Source organism: Mirounga leonina, unplaced genomic scaffold (assembly GCF_011800145.1).
Source record: "Mirounga leonina isolate KUSES-001 unplaced genomic scaffold, KU_Mleo_1.0 Mir_129, whole genome shotgun sequence".
In the NCBI taxonomy this organism is placed as follows: Eukaryota; Metazoa; Chordata; class Mammalia; order Carnivora; family Phocidae; genus Mirounga; species Mirounga leonina.
Window position 1 is genome coordinate 25,669,981 of NW_023270323.1, and position 21,605 is coordinate 25,691,585.

The window sequence follows — 21,605 nt, forward strand, 5'->3', positions numbered from 1 at the left end:
TTTATTTATTTATTTATTTATTTATTTATTTATTTATTTATTTATTTATTTATCAGTATGTGCCCTCTTTAATACCCATCACCAGGCTAACCCATCCCCCAACCCCCTCCCCTCTAGAACCCTGTTTGTTTCTCAGAGTCCATAGTCTCTCATGGTTTGTCTCCCCCTCCGATTTCCGCCCCTTCATTTTTCCCTTCCTGCTATGTCCCTGGTGGTCTAGTGGTTAGGATTTGGAACTCTCACTCTCTCTCTTTTCTTTTCTTTTGGTGGTATTCACAGCATGTGGTTTTATTTTTTCTGTCTCATTTTATTTCTCAGCTCCTTCATTAGTACCAGGCTGATGTCAGTATTTTATCATGTGCTTGGGGTATAACAATATTTGTGACAGTAGTTGCAATGTAAATAGCTAACACAACTTTCTACATGAGTAAGTCTTAAGGCATCAGAAAATTAATATTTTAATGCAGAAATTTGTATGCTTTGGAAACCTTTGCTGCATGTGAAAATTCTGGGAAAGTAGTGTAAAATGCTTTTAAATTTTTTCAACACTAGCAAAATGGAATATTGCAATTTTGCTCTCCTAAAGACAATGCATTTAAATAAACGGTACACACATACATAGTTCTTATTAAAAACAAGGCACTTTGAAGAATGTAGTAGACAGTCACAGTCTCTGCTTGAAGAGAGCATGTACAGAGATAATACGTTCTGTTGGACATAGGTAGGGAGACCCTTTTCAGGCTCTGAGAACTCCGGATATAGGCAGGTGTATTATCTGTTTTCTGTGGAATTCTGATTTAATATCATCTGGAGCCCAGAATGAGTGTTGTTATGACTTTAGCATTAGTGCAATATAAATGCTTTAGTAACTTTTAGAATCCCAGAGTTTCTGGGTTCACCATTATTATATAGTGAACACATTAAAAAATAAAAGGTAATCAAGAAAGCTTTCAATTTTGTAAAGCGTTATATATCCAATATGATCCTAGGACTCTCTGTAACTCTGTACTTTATTTACTCCAATAGGTCTTTTATTCCTCTCATACCATTCAAAATATATAGCCAACTATGACTTCTATGTAGCCAAATCCAGTAGAAACGGATTTGAAAAAAAAAAAAAAATCCAGTGTACCTTCTCTTAATCTCTGGAGCCTTTGGCATGGTGATTGGTCTTTCTGACTTGTAATGATTTATTCTTTTGTTTTTACCTCTCAAATTACAGGCTGCTTTTAATTTCACTTTTGGTTCCTCTTATGTTTCTCAAACTCTTAAATTTGGGAAAACTTTTATGGATTCTTCCAGAGTTTACCACCCTTCTACCATTTTTCCCTCTTTTTAGTATCATTCTGGTTAACCTACTCATTCCTACAGTTTTAAATATGATGTGCATTCTCTTAACTTCATTGAACTACAGATTCAGGTATCTGGCAGTTGCTTTAACATCTCCATTCGCATGTGAAACGGACATCCCACATTTATCATGAACAAAACAGTATTTGATTTCAAACACATCTTTTTTTCTCAACCAAGTCCTCTACTAGTTTTTTCCTTTTTAGTAAACGACACCATGATACTCTCTGTGGCTGAAGACAAAATCCTATGAGTCATCTCTTGTCCCCTCCTCAACAACCCATTAGAAGAGTTATAAGCCCTGTTTTTACAATATACATGGACTCTGCCAGCATTTTCTAGTCTTATTGCCCTAATCAGTCCCAGCTACTGACATCTCATATTTGACCATCTCAGTACTTTCTGGTCTCCCTACTTTTACTCTTGTCACCTTACAAACATTCTTCACACAGTTATAAAAGTGTTATTTTTTGAACATATGCCTGATATGATTATTCTCCTGCTTAAAGTCATTCAGTGGCTCCTTCTAGCACTTAGGATAAATTCCAAGCATTTTATCAGTGCCTATTAGTTTCTATATGATTTATTACCTCTCCGTTCCTCTTAAGTTATCTTCCACCATTTTTTCTCTCACCCTATGTCAGCCTCAATAACCTTTCTGTTCCTAGAAGGTGCCATTCTCTTTCTCAAATCAGGAACTTTTTACTTGTGTTCATAGCCTCTGAAACTTACCCTAATTCTTTTCAAACAGTGTCTCCTTTATATTATTTAAGTTTCAGCTCAAATGTGTTCTCAGAGATGTTTCTTGGCACATTTTCTAAATAGTCATTTCCTTCCCCTCATCACTCTATTAATTTATCTTCTTATTTTTTTCATAATATATTACAACATGAAATTATTTTCAAAATTTATATATGTTCATTTACTATTTTCTGCCTTCTTTCATTAGAACCTAAGCTCCCCACTGCATAGTGTTATGTCTGACACATTTTTAGACACTGAAATGTTTGTTGCACAAATTATTGATTATCTGGATATTTGTTTAAGTTGCAAATTTTTATGTCACCACACACTACTGAGTCAGAATTTTTAGAGGAGGAGTGTCACTGGAAATCTGCATAGTAAATAAGCACCTAGATAGCTTTTAAAACTCTTGATAGTTTGGGATTTACTACTTTCTTCGGGATGATGTCCAAACCTGGTCATGAAGAACTCCGATGTAGGCAGGTGTATTATCTGTTTTCCGTGGAATTCTGATTTACTTCATTGTGGAGCCAGTGTATGTGGATAAGAGATGGGTTTTCTGGGAGTGGCTTTCCTGAGAGCATTAGGACTGATTTCCCTCTGACTGTGGAGCTGAACTCTTGCTGGGCTCTCACTTGGAGAAATACTACCTCCTGCATGTCTTAGCCATTTACTAAGGAAATAACTCATCAGGTGATACCTGTTTTCTATATCCATATGAAAAACTAGCAGAAATGTGATGTACTGAACAAGAATATAATAAGGTATTTATTGCCTTCTCTTTTGTTTCTCAGGTCAGAGGGTATTCCTAAGGTTAGGAGAACTTGATATTAATTTTTTATTCATTAGAAACAGGTTCTAAATTATTTTATTCCCCATCTTTTGTTCTCTTTTACTTTGACTAACAAAGACAAATGTCATTAAAAATACTAATTTAAGGGGCACCTGGGTAGCTCTGTTGGTTAAACATCCACCTCTTGATTTTGGCTCAGTTTATGATCTTAGGGTCCTGGGATCGAGGCCTGCATTGGGTTCTGTGCTCAATGGGAACCCTGCTTGAGATTCTGTCCTTCTCCCTCTGCCCCTCCTTCTGCACACATGCACGCTCTCTCTCTCTCTCTCAAATAAATAAATAAATAAAATCTTTAAAAAAATACTAATCTGAGTAGAGTTTATCCAACAGTAGACATCTGTTGAACATTTAATTTGTGCTTATATACTTGTCAGTTACCTTTTTTATTCATTAAGGTTCAGCTCAAAGTCATCTATGGGAGCTTTCCTAATTTGTGTAGGCAGAGCTAGTTTCCCTTCTGCTTTAAAAACAAACAACCCCCCTGCAAAAAACCCCCCAAAGCCAAAAATACAAAACAACTCTGTGAATACTTTATTGGAGTACTTACTACATTTATTGTGATTGTATACATGTTAATCTCTTTAAGATCCTTAAAGGTGAAAAAAAAATCCTTTTTTCTGAATCCCTAGCATTTAGCACAATGATTGACACAAAATGAATATTTAGTTTTTTAGTGAGTGAATGAAATCTGAAAGATTATATGGGAAAATGTAAGTCTTCTTTTCAAAGAACTAACAGAATAGTGGCGATGAATTTAGCCTTTTGCTTACTTTTCCATAAAGCCTTTTTCAGTAATTAGTATATAGTCTCCATGTGAATATGGTACTTAGTGTCTCCATAGCTGATTACATTTTAAAATAACATAGGTGTTCAGGGGCACACTAATTTTATCAACTGTTTTAGATGAGATGGGGATCATACTATGGTCAGTTTAGTTTGGGAAGCATAGTTAAGCAAATGATGTTTTAAAGAATCTTTAAGAAACACACTTTGGGAATATTGTTCTTGTGGATCCTATCCCCATAAACCAACATTAGATTACAAAAGAAAATGGAGGCTTGACTGATCCTCTCATTGAGAAAGTCCCTTCCTAGTCACAGTAGTCAAAAGCATCAGGACCAGGAATGTTGTTGCCCACACTCACTGGGGGAATAACTGATTAATTTTAATAGAATGTATTTGCTTCACAAATATAGTGGTTAAAAGTAAATGACAGTTTCTTCTTTTTTTCCCCCAGGAAATTACAGTGATATAATTTGAGGTGAATAAAATTTGAGAGTTAAGGATATACATCAAAGACTTAAGCAAAAAAAATGGAAGAAAGACAGTAAATTAGAGAGTTGTCCTTCCCCAACTTTAGAGCAGCCAAGCTTTGCCTTTGGCCTCTCTTCAGGGCTTTGATTTCCTACCTTCATTTTCCTCCATCTTGGTTTCCCTTGACTGCCTTTCCTCCGTATTGCAGTCGCCTCCAATATGTCAGCTGTAAGGTTGGGAAATAATCATTATAAAATGCATTTACCAAATTATATTGAGGACAGTTTGGTCCTCTTGCTCTCCCTCCCATAGTTTTAACTGGGATCACTGACTTTAATACCAAAGAATGAATATTTAATGTTTGAGGAACTTCTGATCCCTGAAAATGACCAAGGGAGACAGCAATTTCCCTACTCAAGTCATGCCAAGGGACTCATTAGGCTGGCCTTGATTTGTAGCCAATTTATGGGTCATGGCAGAGTTTCCCTCATTGATGTTAGGGGTGTTAGCTATAAACAATTTTAACTTGGAGTAGAGAAATGTAGTCATTGTTCAAAGAGAATTTTTCTAATTTCCTGACCTGTGGGGACAAAGGTTGTCATTGTGACACAATAAAAGAGTCATTGTTCAAGTAGAATCTTGTTGGATGCTTTTTGTCATTTACTGTAAGAAAGTCTATTTTCATCACCACCTGCTACCTTTTCTTCCTTTAGGGGTTTGTTTCTAGAGTTTCATCATGAGATTTATGGAAACTGATGATCAGGACAAGTTGTTCTTCAATAAAGTTTGCAAAATCTTTGCTGTGTGCATTTACTTTATCTGAAAGGGAATATATATTTGGTTAACTAAAATCTGAACTTGGTTTTTCCATAGCTGACACAAATGTTAAATCCTGTGAGGTGTGTGTGTGTGTGTGTGTAATTTCAAATTGTATGTATAATTATATATATATATATATATATATATATATACATACATATATAATGATTTTTGCATTGTCTTGTGACAAATAATTTTATTCATGACTTCAAATTTTATGGGCCCTAAAATTTCTGTAGCAGAGTATGGATAGACACAAAGTTACCCAATTTGTTTTGCTAATGCTGTAATTGAGTAAGATAGAGAAATGTTACCATTGATATATTGATTAAGAAGTTTTTTTTTTTTTTCACAAAGAGGAATAATCTGCTAATTTACATGTTGATATAGGTCAGAGATATGAATAAGCTCTTTTGTTTAACATTAGGAATTTGAAAGTTTTCTTAATATATTTTATTTATCAAACATTCACCGAGTTCCCTACAGTCAGCTTAAGTACTGGGGAATAGTTATATTATTGTGTTACTGCAGGAGCTTACAGTCTTCTTGAGAAAGATGCAGAAATGTAAATGGATGATTTTATTATAAATTAAAGTATAGTAAGATATATTAAAAAAAGAGGAAATAAAACATAGTGGAAGAAGGTCAAAGTGGTGAGTTAGTCATTCTGTTTGGAGAGATAGGAGAAAGTTTTTCATGGAGGTCATGATACTGGATTTGGGTCTTGAAAGATAAACCAGATTTAAATGGTGAAACAGAAGAATGGACATTGCATGAAGAGAGAGCACCATAAGCAAAAGCACAGCAGTGTGAGAATGAAAGCCAGTAGTGTGGTGGAACCTCTGGGGCCATAAGAGAGGCTGGCTGATGGAATTCAAAAGGAAGCTCAAGGTTAGTCTGTAAAAGGGCCTTGAATGCCATGTGGGGGGAGACGGATTTAAGCTGCAGATGAGATGAAGCCTTCCAAGGCATTTGAGTGAGTCAGAAATATGTCAATGTATATTTCAAAAGATAACTCTGGTGGCGGTGTGTCATCTAGATTTCAGCTCAGGTCATGATCTCAGGGTCGTGAGATTGAGCCTGTGCTTAAGATTCTCTCCCTCTCCCCTCCCACCCTACCCAGCTCACGCACTCTCTCAAAAAAAGAAATGTGTATAAAAATCTGTTAAAATTTATTTTGCATTCCTACCAGCAAAGCACGTTATTTACTGCAGAAGTAAATTTACTTTACCCACTAAAGATATCAATGAGAGAATACTGTATGCTATTTCAGTTACATTTATTTTTATCTTTTTAGCAGGAATATTGATTCTTCAAGGAAGTGGCTCACATTCCGTTTTACAGTGACCTGAAATAAATGATAAGCATTCAGTTATTAATCCAAATGGGTAATTTGCTTGTGAATTTGCTACTTTTTTTTTTCTTTTTAATTATGAAGATTACTTCAAAAGTAAATCTGGTTCAAGGACTGGGAAATTTTCTGCCTAAGAAGACTGAGTAGGTGCAGCAAAGATGGCAGAGGCCTTTAGTAGTAGATATTAGCTGAAAGTTTTTGTTTCCTAAAACAGCCCTGTTGGTCCTGATGTAATCTGTAGTCTACATTCCTTCAATTCATCCAGTAACTTTCTTGATATAAGATGAAGGGGTCTCTATTATACATGGGATATTTAGCCTTTAGGATTTTATTATAATATGACCATCAGAAGCTAGGTTTGAGGTTTTAATATTAATTAGAAAAATATATGATTTTCGAAGGAATAGGCTGAAGTCTGCCTTAGACCCTAGATCCATAAGTTTATCTATTGTGATATCCACTTTGGTTGAAATTTTGCCTCCTTTAGACCTCTGACTTAGCACAAATATGCCCAAATGTTTATGATAGTAGAAAATGTTAAAAAAGTTAGAAATCTTTTAGTAAGAAAGGAAAGGGTTTATTTCATAGCAAATGAGGTTTTTAAACTGCTCTGCTCCCTTGATCGTGGAAAGACTCAAGTATGTACCTCTGAGTGGAGACCTAACAATGTCTACCAGAGAAAAATATTAAAACAAATTGTAACTTAAAGGGGTAAGTGGGAACATTGAAACATATTTTTTTTCATAGAACAATATATTATAATTAACAGACAACAACTTAAAAACATGTTTTGCATTGGATATACTTACCACCTATTTCATCTTAAATTGTAGTGGAACTTTTCTTTCTTGTTTACTGTCCATTAAGAGGAGGAGTTGCAGGGCCAGACAGAGGTATTGGAAAAGGAAGATAATAATACCTAAACCATGGATATCTTGGATACAGGAATGGTGGATATAGGCCAAATGGATATTGGTAAGGGGGCCCATAAAACTGTGAAGTTGATTCATTGCTCCCACTGACCTGTTGAAAGAAATTAAAAAGGCTTGTTTTACTCTTTATGACTGAAAGAGGTAAAATAGCCTTTTAACATGGATCTTCACTTTTAAGTAGAGGTTTTAGAAATTCTAGGATCATTTACCTTTTCTATGTGCACTACGAACAGAGATTTAATTAATTTGCATCATTTTAGAAAATTTTAGGAAATTACTTAGAGATACCCATATCTTTGTACCTTTCTACTCATAGCCAAATTTTCCTGATAATTGCTTTTAACTGTAAGGTCGAAAGGGAGGGGCTTTGATGAGATGACATCAGATTTCTCCCTTTGCTTTTATATAAGATCTTTACCCAAAACTTGTGTTAGATACAATCTCCTCATTATCTCTTTTCGTTCTTTCCTCTTTCCCTCTTTATCTTCTGTCTTTATCTTCTACCTATCAATTTCTGTATCTTTAACACTGTTTATAGTTTTGACCCCAAACCCATGCTTCCTTTCAGATAATAAGATTTCTAGGAGTATAAATGAATCCCCAAACAAGACCCTTCCTCTTCAAATTTTATTTTCTTTTTCTTAAAAATTTTTGATTAACTGTTTAGACCAAAATAATCCTTTAGTGAATTTGTCACTGGTGGGGTCATCAGAGCTGGTCCACGGCTCCCAATTCTTAAGTTTTAATTATTATTATTATATTTTTACCTTTTCTGGAATGAGTTTTATAGAGTTAAGCAGAGTGGAGGCATGAACAATTATGAGCCTCCATTAGGTTAGATAATTTTAACAAAAATATTATAACCCAGTTTATCACAGAGTGATTCAAGTTTCAGTTTGGGTCCCACTGTTACATGAGATGCTGATACAATTCCCTTTTTACAAACAAAGATCAAATTCTTGAAGTCTATTCTGTGGAGTGCTAATAATACCTAAACTCTTTAAGGTTTTCTCTAGAGTTTGAGAAGTTTGGGTACAGGAATTTAAACCTCAGTTATGGATATTTTACCTGGAAATCTTACATGTTAAAAAGAGAAAATTTAACTTACACTTCGTTCTTCTCTTTCCTGGTCTTCAGAGACCTAAAACTCAAACAGTAAAATTAGTTCAACTCATGCTGATAAAACACACAACCTGAGAAGTAGATACATTATGTTTGAAGGAAATAATTTATCTACTACCTAATATTATTTTATACTATCCATTTTTTAAAATCTAGGATTTGAGTGTCCAGAAAAACATTTTTCTGCAAAGTGTCAATATGTTTTCTAAATGATTAAAATTCACCACTGCACCAAGCTATATAGAATTGAACTAAGCACTGAACAATATATGATTTACAGTATTTTCTAGAATATCATGTTAAAGGGGCAGATATCAGGCATGTTTATAAGGTAGAAAAACAGTGTGTGGAGGAAAAAAAATCCCTAAGATTCATGAATTAGAACAAAAAACATTCATAAATACTCTGGAATATAGAAATGGATACTTACTGGGAAACCAGCAGTTACTGCCAAGATGGCAGTGATCAGAAGGAGAACTTTCATCTTACTCAGAAATACCCTAGAAGTCAGGAGAAAGACCAAATGTTAGTATAAATTCGGAAGATCCAGTTGTCGTACCGATTATGTCACTAACAACTCTTTGACTTTAGGCAAGTTACTTAATCTTAGGGTATCAATCTATTTATTAATGGAACACATTGTTGTTTGGATAAAATCAAAGGTACTTTGCAACTACATCAATTCTTTTAAAAATAAACTTTCACATATTATTACAGAATAATCTCTGTATATGGTAATAGTAGTTTCTGTAATGAAATACAGCCTCAGTTTATACAGAGAATGCTAGTGTGGGGTTAAGCAGTTATTTACTGAGCTCAGGAAGTTCAAAACAACATAATAATGACTGAAATTAATTTAGGTGACAGAAATTTGATTTGGTTCTCAGGTAACCCAAAAAATTTTATGCTGTTTAGAGGGACCTATTTTTGACATTTGGGAAAGGACATTTCCAAAGCATTTCATTTTATATTTTAATTTTGATTGTAGCCTCTTTATCTTATGATACAAATTGTTATAATGTATTAGTTATAATTGCTAATAAATTTTTGAGAAAAATGAGCTAAATTAAGTATTTAATTATACAATTATAGGTCAACACATTACAAAGTTTTCTGAAGGTTATTTAAACTTTTACATTCAGGAAAATGTTAATTGCCCATATTATTATTATTATTTTGGGGTGTTTTGAGGTGATTAATGGAGATTCTAGGGGGATTTCATCACCTCTTGATGCTTCCTAAATATCTATGATACAGAAAAATAAAATGTAAAAGAAAAATTATAATCAAGTTTTGAACTCGGTCTTTATTTTAGATCATATTGATCAAAAGTCAAATTGAGATTTAAAAAAATACCAGATGAATATTATGATTATAATAAGATAGGGAGTTAAAATTCCAGGGAATTTCAGAATTCTATAGGAAGGCTGGCAGAATAGGCAATTTTACACACACACACACACACACACACTCCTCACAGACATAAATAAACACACACAGAGCATAACTTCTCAGAGTGAAGCATTGTACTAGGTGATGTCAGGGGTAAAATGATAAAGCATAATACCCAAAATGATTATTTAATTACTAAGTTTACAAATTCAAGCAACCATTGCGTTACATTCTCTATAATTTTAATTTTGACATTTTACAGGATATGTCTGTCTATTATCTGTCTGTCTATCTATCTATCTATCTATCTATCTATCTATCTATCTATCTATCTAATCTATCCTAGTTTACAATATTTAAGACCTCTCTTACCTCACACTTTGCAACCAGTTCCTTCTCTTGGATGCTCTTGTAAGAAATGAGAAGTGACTGGCCCAGGAATAGTACAGCTATTTTATAGTCTCAGAAGTGAATGGAATGGAGAAGTTTGTGGCTTAAAGGCCTCTCCCTGGGATCAGTTATTACTCAGTTGAATCATCAGCAATCACAATGTGTTGAAATTGGGGAATAAGCAACATTTACAGTTTCATCGAAACTTTAGATGAGTGACTACCAGGTACATCTATTTGTGGTTTCTTTACAAATTTTGTGTCTTATATAATCAGAGCTTTTTGTTTCACATAATGTTGCCCCATGCTCTTATTTTTTAAAAACTTACTTTAATTTCCATAATTAAAAATATTTTTAAACATCCTATTGGTATGGATTACAACCTATTGGAAAGCATGTTTGGTAGTGTTGTAATTTTAAGAAAATAAAGAATATTAAGGAGCACCTGGGTGGGTCAGTTAGTTAACTCTTGATTTAAGCTCAGGCCATGATCTCAGGGTCATGGGATTGAGCCCCACATCGGCTATGCTGAGTATGAAGCCTGCTTAAGATTCTTTCTCTCCTTCTCCTTCTGCCCCTCCCCCTGCTCTCTCTCTCTCAAATAAATCTTTTAAAAAATAAAGTGAATATAAAAATAATTATCTCTGGAACTGGTAATGAAGTGAAATGAAATGTATAAAAGCAGTCATCATGGTGTCTGACTTCATAAATGATGGTTTCATGAGCTTCAGAGCTGAAGCTCTGAGTAAGTGAGACCTTTTCCTGCCACACATCTTCAGGGTTCCTTAGATAATTAGGTTCCTCAGCTAATGTAAAGGTATATGAAAGCACATTACATAGTATTTGGAGCCAGATTAGGGGCTTAATATGTTAGTTAAATATAAATGTAAGTAGTGGAATTTTGAAGCTGAGCAGTACAAGAGGGAATAATTGCTCTTTCTGGTTGGTAATCTAATTTCACCCTCCATACCAATCACCAAGCTCTAACAAGCTGTAATTATGGGTGAATTCAGGCCATAGAAGCTGCTCTTACTTTCATGTGCTAAATCTTAGTTCAAATGACTAGAATCTAATAAACAGAAAACACCTTTTCCTAAAAGAACAAAAATTATATATACAAAAATTCCCTCTGCAATGTCTTCAGCATGTGGTTGTCTTTCAAAGGGCAAGGGTAGCCCAAGGAAGAGCAACTAGGATGTTTTGCCCAGAAAGAGGTTGTGAGTGGCTTTCAGAAGCTGGACAGGTTATCATATGAAAGAGAGCTTAGGTTTTTTTTTGGGGGGGGGGTAGGGTACTCAGATGGCAGAATAAAATTAATATATCAAGATATTATTATGAAAACAACCAAAATATCCATTGATGGATGAAAGGATTCAGAAGATGTGGTATGTGTGTGTGTGTATATATGTGTGTGTGTGTGTATACACACACACACAATGGAAACTACTCAGCCATAAAAAATGAAATCTTGTATGGATGGACCTTGAGGGTATTACGCTGACACAAGTCTGGCAGAGAAAGACAAATACCGTGTGATTTCACATATATGTGGAATCTAAAGAACAAATCAAGACAACAAACAAAATAAAATTAAACAGAAGCAGAGAACAGCTTGATGGTTGCCAGAGAGGAGGGGGATTGGAGGGTGGGCAAAATGGGAAAAGGGGATCAAGAGGCACAAAGCTCTAGTCATAAATAAGTAATGGGAATGTAATGTACAGCGTAGTGACTACAGTCAATAATACCGCATGATATATTATATAACTTATTATGGTGATGGGGAAACTAGACTTACTCTGATGATTAGTTTGCAGTATATACAAATATTGAATCATTAGATTTACACCTAAAACTAATGTCAATTATACTTCAAAAAAGATATTAAAAATAATCTGTAAGGAAAAACTTTTTAAAAGTTAAAAAGACCTATGTCCAGATATACAAGGAGATGTTGAGTGACTACATACTGTGGTGGATGTAGCAGAGGGGATTTTAGAATAGTTAGATGACCTCTCTGCACCTTTTCAATTATAATACTCAGATTGGGTGGTAAGTGGAGATGAAAATACCTATGGGAACAGGGTTAGCAGTTAATGCAGTAAAAAAAGCCCCTCGGCTTATTCTCATTAAAGGATTCGAATTCGTGGTAGGGAAATGCACATTTTAAGCCACACTATGGGAAGCCTTATCAGTGGATTAATTCAATAAGAAGCAGAAATACCTTGTTCCACATCTTGTGGCTGACAAAGTTTGTAGAAATTCAATACATACACATTCTTTAGGTATTTCTACTCTTTTTTTTTTTTTTGTCATTGAAAACTATGAGAAATGATCTAACCTTCAATAGACTTGAATACATGTTCAGTACTCAGGAGGAATTTTTTATTTAAAAAAGCCTGTGACATCTTCCTTCTAAGAGAATGGATGCAGATAAATCTCTGAATTATCTTCAAAACCCTTGTAAGTGTTATATATTCAACTAGAAGTATCCTTAGTGACTGTGGATTCCTTCAAAAGAATTAGAATCCTATGTGTCAATGTTGTAGAATCTCACTGTTTGTCAATTTCACAATCTCCATGGCACACTTAACTTCCAGTTGTTAAAAAGGAAGGTGGTCATAGAGTTCTCATGCCTGGAGTCAGCAAGTGCCAGAGTCATGGCCAGACAGCCCCATGACCACCATACTGTTCTTTGGAAGGGGGACACCATACAGTTCCTTGGAAGGGGCCTGGCTTACCATGGCACTAATTATGTGCTTAAGAAATACTTATTGAGTGAACAAATTGGGCTCATCAGAAGTTGCTTTGGATACTTCTTTGTGCTCTTTATCAGTCATAACATAGCTTGAAACCCAAAGACCAATAGCTGAAAACCTCCATTTATTAACTGTTCCCAAACTAATGAGACATGGTTTTATCAGCATAATTTGAATTTTATACCAAATTCTGTTAATACTTTGATATTTTTCACATGGCTCAAATGATGGAAATTGCCATATTTGAAATATATTACCAAAAGCTTACATAGCCCATTCCAAAAACTTCCCTTTCTGTCTGCAAAATATGTAACTTATTTTCTCAAAATCAAACTAATATTGGTTAAATACACAATTTAAAAATTAATGACCTCCTTCTATGCACTATTACATTTTTTCCAAAATGTTTGAATAGAACCTAAATATTTTGATACAAAACATGGTTTACAGTGCTGCTACCCTGTATGTGTTACATAGAGCTCTGTAGATACTGCCTGTGGTTCCTCCTAATAGACATTTTCCCCTGACACATGCTCTTCACACAGAGATTAAGAAAGTGGCCTGTAGAGTCAGGGATCCAGGATCTGAATCATGCCCCTCCACTTACTTAACATGGACAAATCAGTTAACCTTTTATAACCACCCATTTATTCAGCATTAAAAAAAAATAATAACATTTTTACTGTTGGCCGCCTAGCTTAAAAAATTTAAAAAATTTAAATAAAAGTGATGTGTTCTATATGGCAGTGTATTGAAATAAAAAGTTCCATTACTTAGAGGAGCTTGATAAATATCATAAGTTTTCTATTCAAGAACCAGAAGGGCAACCCATAGGTGTAAAGACCATGTTGATAGGACTTGGTTTTGTCCTAGCACTGAAGATAAAAATGAAATGAATATATGAATAAGTTAAAAAAAGAAGCTTCCACAAAACCAGTGTGGATCCTCCACTATATTAACTATATTAGCACAAAATACAACATTCTTCAGAAGAGTATAACAGAATGTAGAGCCTCTACTATACATCATTTGCAAAGTCAGCATATAATGAAAAAATTACTAAGTATGTAAAAAAAAAAATCCAAAATGTATTAGTTAGGGTTTTCCAGAGAAATTGAACCAGTATTATATATCTCTTTTCTGTATCTACAGTAGATCCTCAATCAATATGGGTTTGAACTGTGTGGGTCCACTTAAATGTGGATATTTTTTATAGTAAAGTACTGTAAATGTATTTTCTCTTCCTTATGGTTTTCTTAATAAAATTTTCTTTTCTGTTGTTTAGTTTATTGTAAGAATACAATAAATAATACATATACAAAATATGCCTTACTTATGTTATCAGTAAAGCTTCTGGTCAACAGTAGGCTATTAGTAGTTAAGTTTTGGGGAAAACAAAATCATATATGGATTTTTGACTGTGTGGGGGGTTGGTACCCCAACCCTCATGTTGTTCAAGGGTCAACTCTGTATCTATATCCATATATCTTTATTGAGAATTATTATGAGGAATTGACTCATGATATGGAGGCTGAGAAGTCCCACAATCTGCCATCTGCAAGCTGGAGACCCTGGATTGTTAATGGTGTAATTCAGCTTCAGTCCAAAGGTCTGAGAACCACAAGAACCATGGTAGAAGTCCCAGGTCAAAGAAATAGAAGATGAAATGAGATGTCCCAGTTCAAGGAGTGAGACAGAAAAAAGGGGCAAATTCCTGCTGCTTCTGCCTTTTGTTCTATTCAGGCCCTCAGTGACTTGGATGCTTCCCACCTACAATTGGGCAGGGCAATCTACTTCACTGAGTCTACTAATTTAAATGCTAATCTCATCCAAAAACACCCTCACAGACATACCCAGAAATGTTTAATCTTAGTGCTCTGTGGCCAGTCAAAATGACACATAAATTAACCACTATACAAGGAAATATTACTCATACTCAAAAATAAAATCAATCAATAGAAACAGACCCACAGCCAATCTAGGAATTGAAGTAAGCTGATAAGGATTTAAAAATAACTAGGTTTGAACATGTTAGAGGATTTATGGGAATATGATTAAAATATTGTCTGAAAGGTTTGGTAATTTCTGGAGAGATAAGATTATTGTTAAAAAATCAAATAGTAATCCAAGAACTTAAAATTTTAAAAATTTAAAATAAAAATTCCCTGGATGATACTAATAGCAGAAGCAGATTATCTATAATAGAAAAAAGGATCAATGAATTTGAAGATCAATAGAAAATTTCCAAACTGAACAACTGAGAAAACTAAAATTAGCAAAGGCTCACTGATCTCAGGGATAGTATCAAGTAATCTAATATGTATGTTACTGAAGTTCTAGAATGAGAGAAGAGAGAAAATGGAACAGAAAAATAGTCAAAGAAATATTGAGAAGATTTTTCCAAATTTTATCAAAAACCAATGCACAGATCCAAGAAACTCAGGGCACAGCAAGTTGGATTAATACAAAGATAACTACATTTAAGTCTGTTGCAGTCAACTGCTAATACCAAAGATACAGAGAGAGTCTTTTAAACAGCTTAAGGAAAGAAAGACACATTGCATATTAGGGAAACATTGATATTAATGATAGCTGCTTTTTCACCTGAACCAATGGAAGCTAAAAGATAATGTAATGGGCACCTGGGTGGCTCAGTCCAGTTAAGTGTCTGCCTTCAACTCAGGTCATGATCCCAGGGTCCTGGGATCGAGTCCCACATCAGGCTCCCTGCTCAGTGGGGAGTCTGCTTCTCCCTCTACCCCTTACCCCTGCTCGTGATCTCTCTCTCTCTCTCAAATAAATAAGTAAAATCTTTTGAAAAAAGATAATGTAATAATATCTTTAAAATGTGACATTCAAGGAAAAAATATCAATTTAGAATTCTACACCCAGAAAAGATAATCTATAAAAATGTAGACATGATGAAGGAATTTTTAGGTAATAAAAACTGAGGGAATTCAGTTATCAGACACAAACTGAATAAACTTTAAAGAGAGTTGAGGTTAAAGTGAGATTACACCAGGTGAAAATTCAGACCTATGGAAAAGAAATAAGGAAGAGCACTGAAATTGCTAACTGTGTAAGTAAATATAGGGTTTTTTTCCCCTTTTTAAACTCTTTTAAGAGTTAATAGACATATGTGGAGGCAAAATATATGAAAGTATTAGCACGAAGGAGAGTAGAATATAAATAGTATTATAGATTGTACTATAATTTTGTTAACAGAAAAAGAGGTAGGATACTAATTCTGCATAGCCCATGATGAGTTAAGGATGTATAATATAATTCTCAAAGAAAACACTAAATGATATGAAATTTTTAGCTAAAAAGCCAATAAGGGAGATGGAAAGGAAAAATAATAATACAGGTTTAATTCAAAAAAGAGGGGAAACACCACAGGAGAGAACAAAAAGCAAGCGAGTAGACTTAATCCCAATCATATCAACAAATGCACTAAATTTGAATGGACTAAATATTCCAATTAAAAGACAAATTTTGAGGCTGGATAAAAAAGCAAGAGCCAACTAACTATATGCTGTTTATAAGACACATACTTTAACTATAAAGACATAGCTGAAAGTAAAACGATGGTAGAAGATATATCATGTAAACACTAAGCATAAGAAGCTGGTATGTCTTCATTAATATTAGACAAAGTAAGGTTCAAAACATGGTGTATTATTGGAGATAATTAGGGTCATGTCATAATTAAAAGATCAATTCCTCAAGAAAATACGAGTCCCAGATGTATATGCCCCTAAAATCAGAGCTTCAAAATACATGAAGCAAAAATTGACAGAAGTGGGGAAGAACAAACAAAGCAGCAATCACAGTTGGAGATTTTCACATCTGTTTAACTGTCAAAATATAGGAAATTTGAATGAAACAATCAACCAAGTTGATCTACTGGTATTTGTAGAACGTGGGACCCAGCGACTGCATTATATAAGTGCACAGAAAATATTCACCAAGACAGACCATAGTTTGAGGCAGTGACTAGTAACAAATTTTATAGGAGTAAAATGGTATAAAATATCTGGTAGAGTGGAACAGCCACCGGGTATTCTGATGTTGTATTCAGAGGAGCAGCTAGCAACATGATAGAACGGGCCAGAAACTGCTTATACCTGATGTGGACTGTGGAACAGAGGGGGAAGTTCAAGTCAAACATAGAAAGACATCCTTACTGAGCAACCAGGAGTGTCAGCTGTACCCAAGACGATCTCAGCGGCAGCAAGTACCTGTGGTAGATTTCTAGGTGGAACTGAGACAGGCATTCTTAGCTGAGACACCAAGAGATGGTTAAAGCAGTATTGGAATATACGGGTAGCTGATTTCTGAGTGAAAAACCAGGTTAGAGCTGATGCAGTCATGGTCAGGAATAAAGAACTAAAGAATGGGGTGTTTAAAAGGCCACTTAATTATTTGGGATATGTTAAAAGAATTTTTTTCCCTAAAAATTTCACATGATAAACACATTGCAGAATTTTTTTTTAAAATAAAAGAACAGGACCTTGATGTTCTTACCCTGACACTTTTGTCATGTATTATTTTGATGTCATTGTTGTGCATGGTTTTTAGGTAGTTTTATGCATACTTAATTTCTGTTGAGTTTCAAATTAACATTATGTGAACATACTTCATTATAAATGGCTGCTGAATATCCTGCTAATGAATGTTTTGTAGTTCCCTTTTGTGAGGAGACTTTTCTTTGTTTTTTTTGTTGTTGTTGTTGTTTTATGTTTTTTCTGGTAGTTTGATAAAAGCTTCAGTGAATTGCTATGCATAACAGATAGGATCATTTCCTTAGATATGAAGATATGAAATAAATTGAATCAAGGAATATAAACTTAAGGTACATTTTACAAAATTGTATTACAAAGTACTGTATTATTGTCTGTTGCCTTGAGAAAGTGGACTGCTAGTTACAATACACTTTCACCTGCACTGGTTGTTTTAATTATGTATCATTTGTGCCTACTGAGTTATAAATACACATCATATTCATTATCAAATAAGATGTGAAATACTTTCCCATGTTTATTTACTAATTATTCCTTTTTTGTTTTGTCTTTTTCTCACTTTTTTTTGGTTTTCAACAATGTATTTGAATCAGCTGACAATATAATAAAAATATTATCTCTAAAAAGAATATATTTTCTGGGAGCCTGGGTGGCTCAGTTGGTTAAGCGACTGCCTTCAGCTCAGGTCATGATCCTGGAGTCCCGGGATAGAGTCCCACATCGGGCTCCCTGCTCAGCAGGGGGTCTGCTTCTCCCTCTGCCCTCTTCCCTCCCGTGCTCTCTGTCTCTCATTCTCTCTCTCTCAAATAAATAAACAAAATCTTTAAAAAAAAAAAAAAGAAAGAATATATTTTCTGATTTCAATGGGTATATCTTAAAATTAATAATAATAACATGTTGAAAATACTCAAACATTTAGATATTTAAAATCCATTTTTCAATAAAAAAGAAAGGAATGATTACAATTTTATATCTTTAATATGTTTATATAAGAATAAAAGAAATGTTTAGAATCAGTGATCTAAGTTAGGGGTTGGCAAATTATAGCCTGAGGGTCAAATGTAGCCCATGCTTGCTTTTGTAAATGAAGTTTTATTGAAACACAGCTAGATGCATTCATTGACATTACATCTAAATTCAATGTAAGAAGAAATAAAAAATTGAAGCAACCTTGTATTTAATAAAGTATAATTAAAAATATTCCCCTGAAGAAAGCTCTGGGCCCAAGTGGCTTTACTGGTGAGTTCTATCAAACATATAAAGAAGACATAATACCAATATCACACAGACATACTTAAGAAGAACAAAACATTTCCCAGCTCATGTTATGAAACCAGCAAAACCCCAATATAAAAACTGCCAGGGATATTATAAGAAAAGAAAATTGCCAACTAATAGCATTCATGGACACAAATGTAAAAATCATTCATAAAATATTAATGAGTTGAACCCAGTCATAAGAGAAAAAGCTTCTAAAGGCCTGGGATATAAGGGAATCTATTTTAGATTTCTTTCTAAGTCAGCGTGATTGTATATAAACTTTGTTTAAACTAAAAGCCTGATTTATGGCCCACCAAACATACAATGTACACCCACTTTGTAAATGAGTAGCCTAAAGGAAAACCATCTAGTCCTTAAGATATTGATCAATGCTCCTACTCCCTGCATTCCCTAACATTAAAAAATTATTCCTACCTATATGTTAATCTATAATCTTCTGAGCTTTTACAAGATGTAAAAAGGCATATAACCTTGTAAAACTGTTCATTCTTTGGAGCACTTTCATCCCTGTGAAGAGCATGTTTTCTGGGCAGCTGTCCTAACTTAGGCTCAAATAAAACTCTCTTTCTTACTTTTAGAGATTCTGAAAGGTTTGTTCATTTTGTGTTGACACCAGCAATATTTTAAAAAGATATTGCATTACAACAAATTGGTGTTTTTTTTTTCCAGGAGTGTAAGGTTGATTCAACATTAAAAAAATTAAACAACGTAATTCACCACATAACCAGATCAAAGGGAAAATTAATATTATTATTTCAGTAAATGCAGAGAAATCATTTGACAAAAGTTTCAGCTAAACATTCATAATAAAAATTCTCACCAATATAGAAATAAAAGGATTTCCACAATCTGATAATTTATGGGAAATGCATAGCTGACTTAATTGTGAAATAATAATTGCTTTCTCCCTAATATAAGGGGCACTGGAAACATGCCCACTTTTATTCCTCTAATCACCACTACAGTGGATACCGTAGTCAGTGTAACAAGGTAAGAAGAATAATTGCAAACAAATAAATAGAAGCAAGTGAAATTATTTTTATTTCCAGAAAAATATTATATTTTGGTAGAAAATGATATGGAATTCACAATATACTTATGAAAACTAACAAATGTATTTAGCATGATCATACCGTACAAGTGCAATGTATAAAAATCAACTGCCTTTCTATATACTGAAAATGGAAAATGAAATTTTAGAACATAATTTAAGAACATAAAGTATTCAGAAATAAATTTAACAAATATTACAAAACCTGTACATTGAGAGCCACAATACACTTCAGAGATACACTTAGAAAAGACCTAAATAAATAAATATATACATTGTTCATGAATCAAAACAATATTGTTAAGATATCAAGTCTTTACTAATTGATTTGGAAATTCAGCACAATTCTATTACAACTCTGGCAGGGTAGAAATTAGTAAAATGTTTCTAAAATGTATATGGAAATGCAAAAGATGTAAAGTTATAGTAATGAAGACCATGTAGTATTGATGCAGAAAGAGAAAAGCAATTAAATGGAAAAGAGTCCAAAAACAGATGCAGATGAAGTCTATTGATTTTCAATATGGGTACCAAGGCAACTCAATTAGAAAATGGTATTCTTTTAAACAAATGATTCTGTATAACATCAACTAGGTCTCTGTGTGGAAAAAAAAATTATTCTTGACTCTATATTCATGCTCTATACAAAAAATAATAGCTACAGACCTAAATAATATAAAAGCTATACCATTAAAAATTCTGTAAGAAAACATAGGAACATATATTCATTACTTTGGAGTAGGTGCAGATTTCTTTAATAGGACACAAGAGACACTTATCTTCGAAAAATTGACAAATTTAACTGCATCAACATAAAAAATGTATTTTTTTAAAAACCTCATTAAGAAATGAAAAGACAAGCTACACAATGGGAAAAGTATTTAAAATACATTTATTTGACAAAGTAGCTTCATGCATAATATATTAAAAACTCATAAAATTCAATCATAAGGAAGTCAACAAAAGACCTGAATATAATTTTTGGAAATGAAGATACACAAATGTCCAGTAAGCATAAAAAAGCTATATTGGTCATCAGGCAAATGCAAATTAAAACCATGAGATGCTTCTTCATACTTGTTAAAATAGCTAACATTAAAAAGAGAAATTTTGAACTATTTACTATATTAGACTAGCTGTAGACTTCACTATTTAATAGATTAGACTGAGATGTAGATGTAGGAGTCAGTGGTTATTTATAAATACTTTTTAAAGTCAAAACAATAATCACGACAATGTTCATGCAGCAACTTTTGAGAGAGAGGAAGGGATGGAGGTCAGACTCCGTGAAGGTTAACCTTTGAAGGGATGTGTGGCCGAAGAGCAATTCATGAAAATGATTTTTTTAAAAAGATGATTGTAGATGTTGGCGAGAAGGTGGAGAAACTGGAATTCTGACACACTGCTGATCGGAGTATAAAATGGTTATTTATAACATATACATATGATTTTGCTCTTCTTGGTATTTATTCAAGAGAAATGAAAATATATGTACATGAAAGGATTTGTATAAGAAGAACATTCATAGCAGCTTTATTTGTAATGTTCAGTAATTAGAAACAACACAAATGTTCTTCCATAGGAGAATGAAGAAAAAAACTGGTACTTTCATGTAATGTAATATACAACTGAAACAGTAACATGGATGAATCACAAAAGCATTCTATTGAGTAACAGGCTCCAGATACAAAAGAATATAGAGTGTATGGTTTAATTTACATAAAGTTCCAGAACAGGCAAAATGAATATATACTGACAGAAAAATTTTTTTAAAGTAGTAGCCT

The 21,605-nt window shown here is 33.6% G+C and overlaps 1 pseudogene; it reads left to right on the top strand.

The window, feature by feature from the left end:
• Window positions 1-7,300: 7,300 nt before the first annotated feature.
• Window positions 7,301-17,272, top strand: LOC118010856 (annotated as a pseudogene).
• The last annotated feature ends 4,333 nt before the right edge of the window (window positions 17,273-21,605 follow it).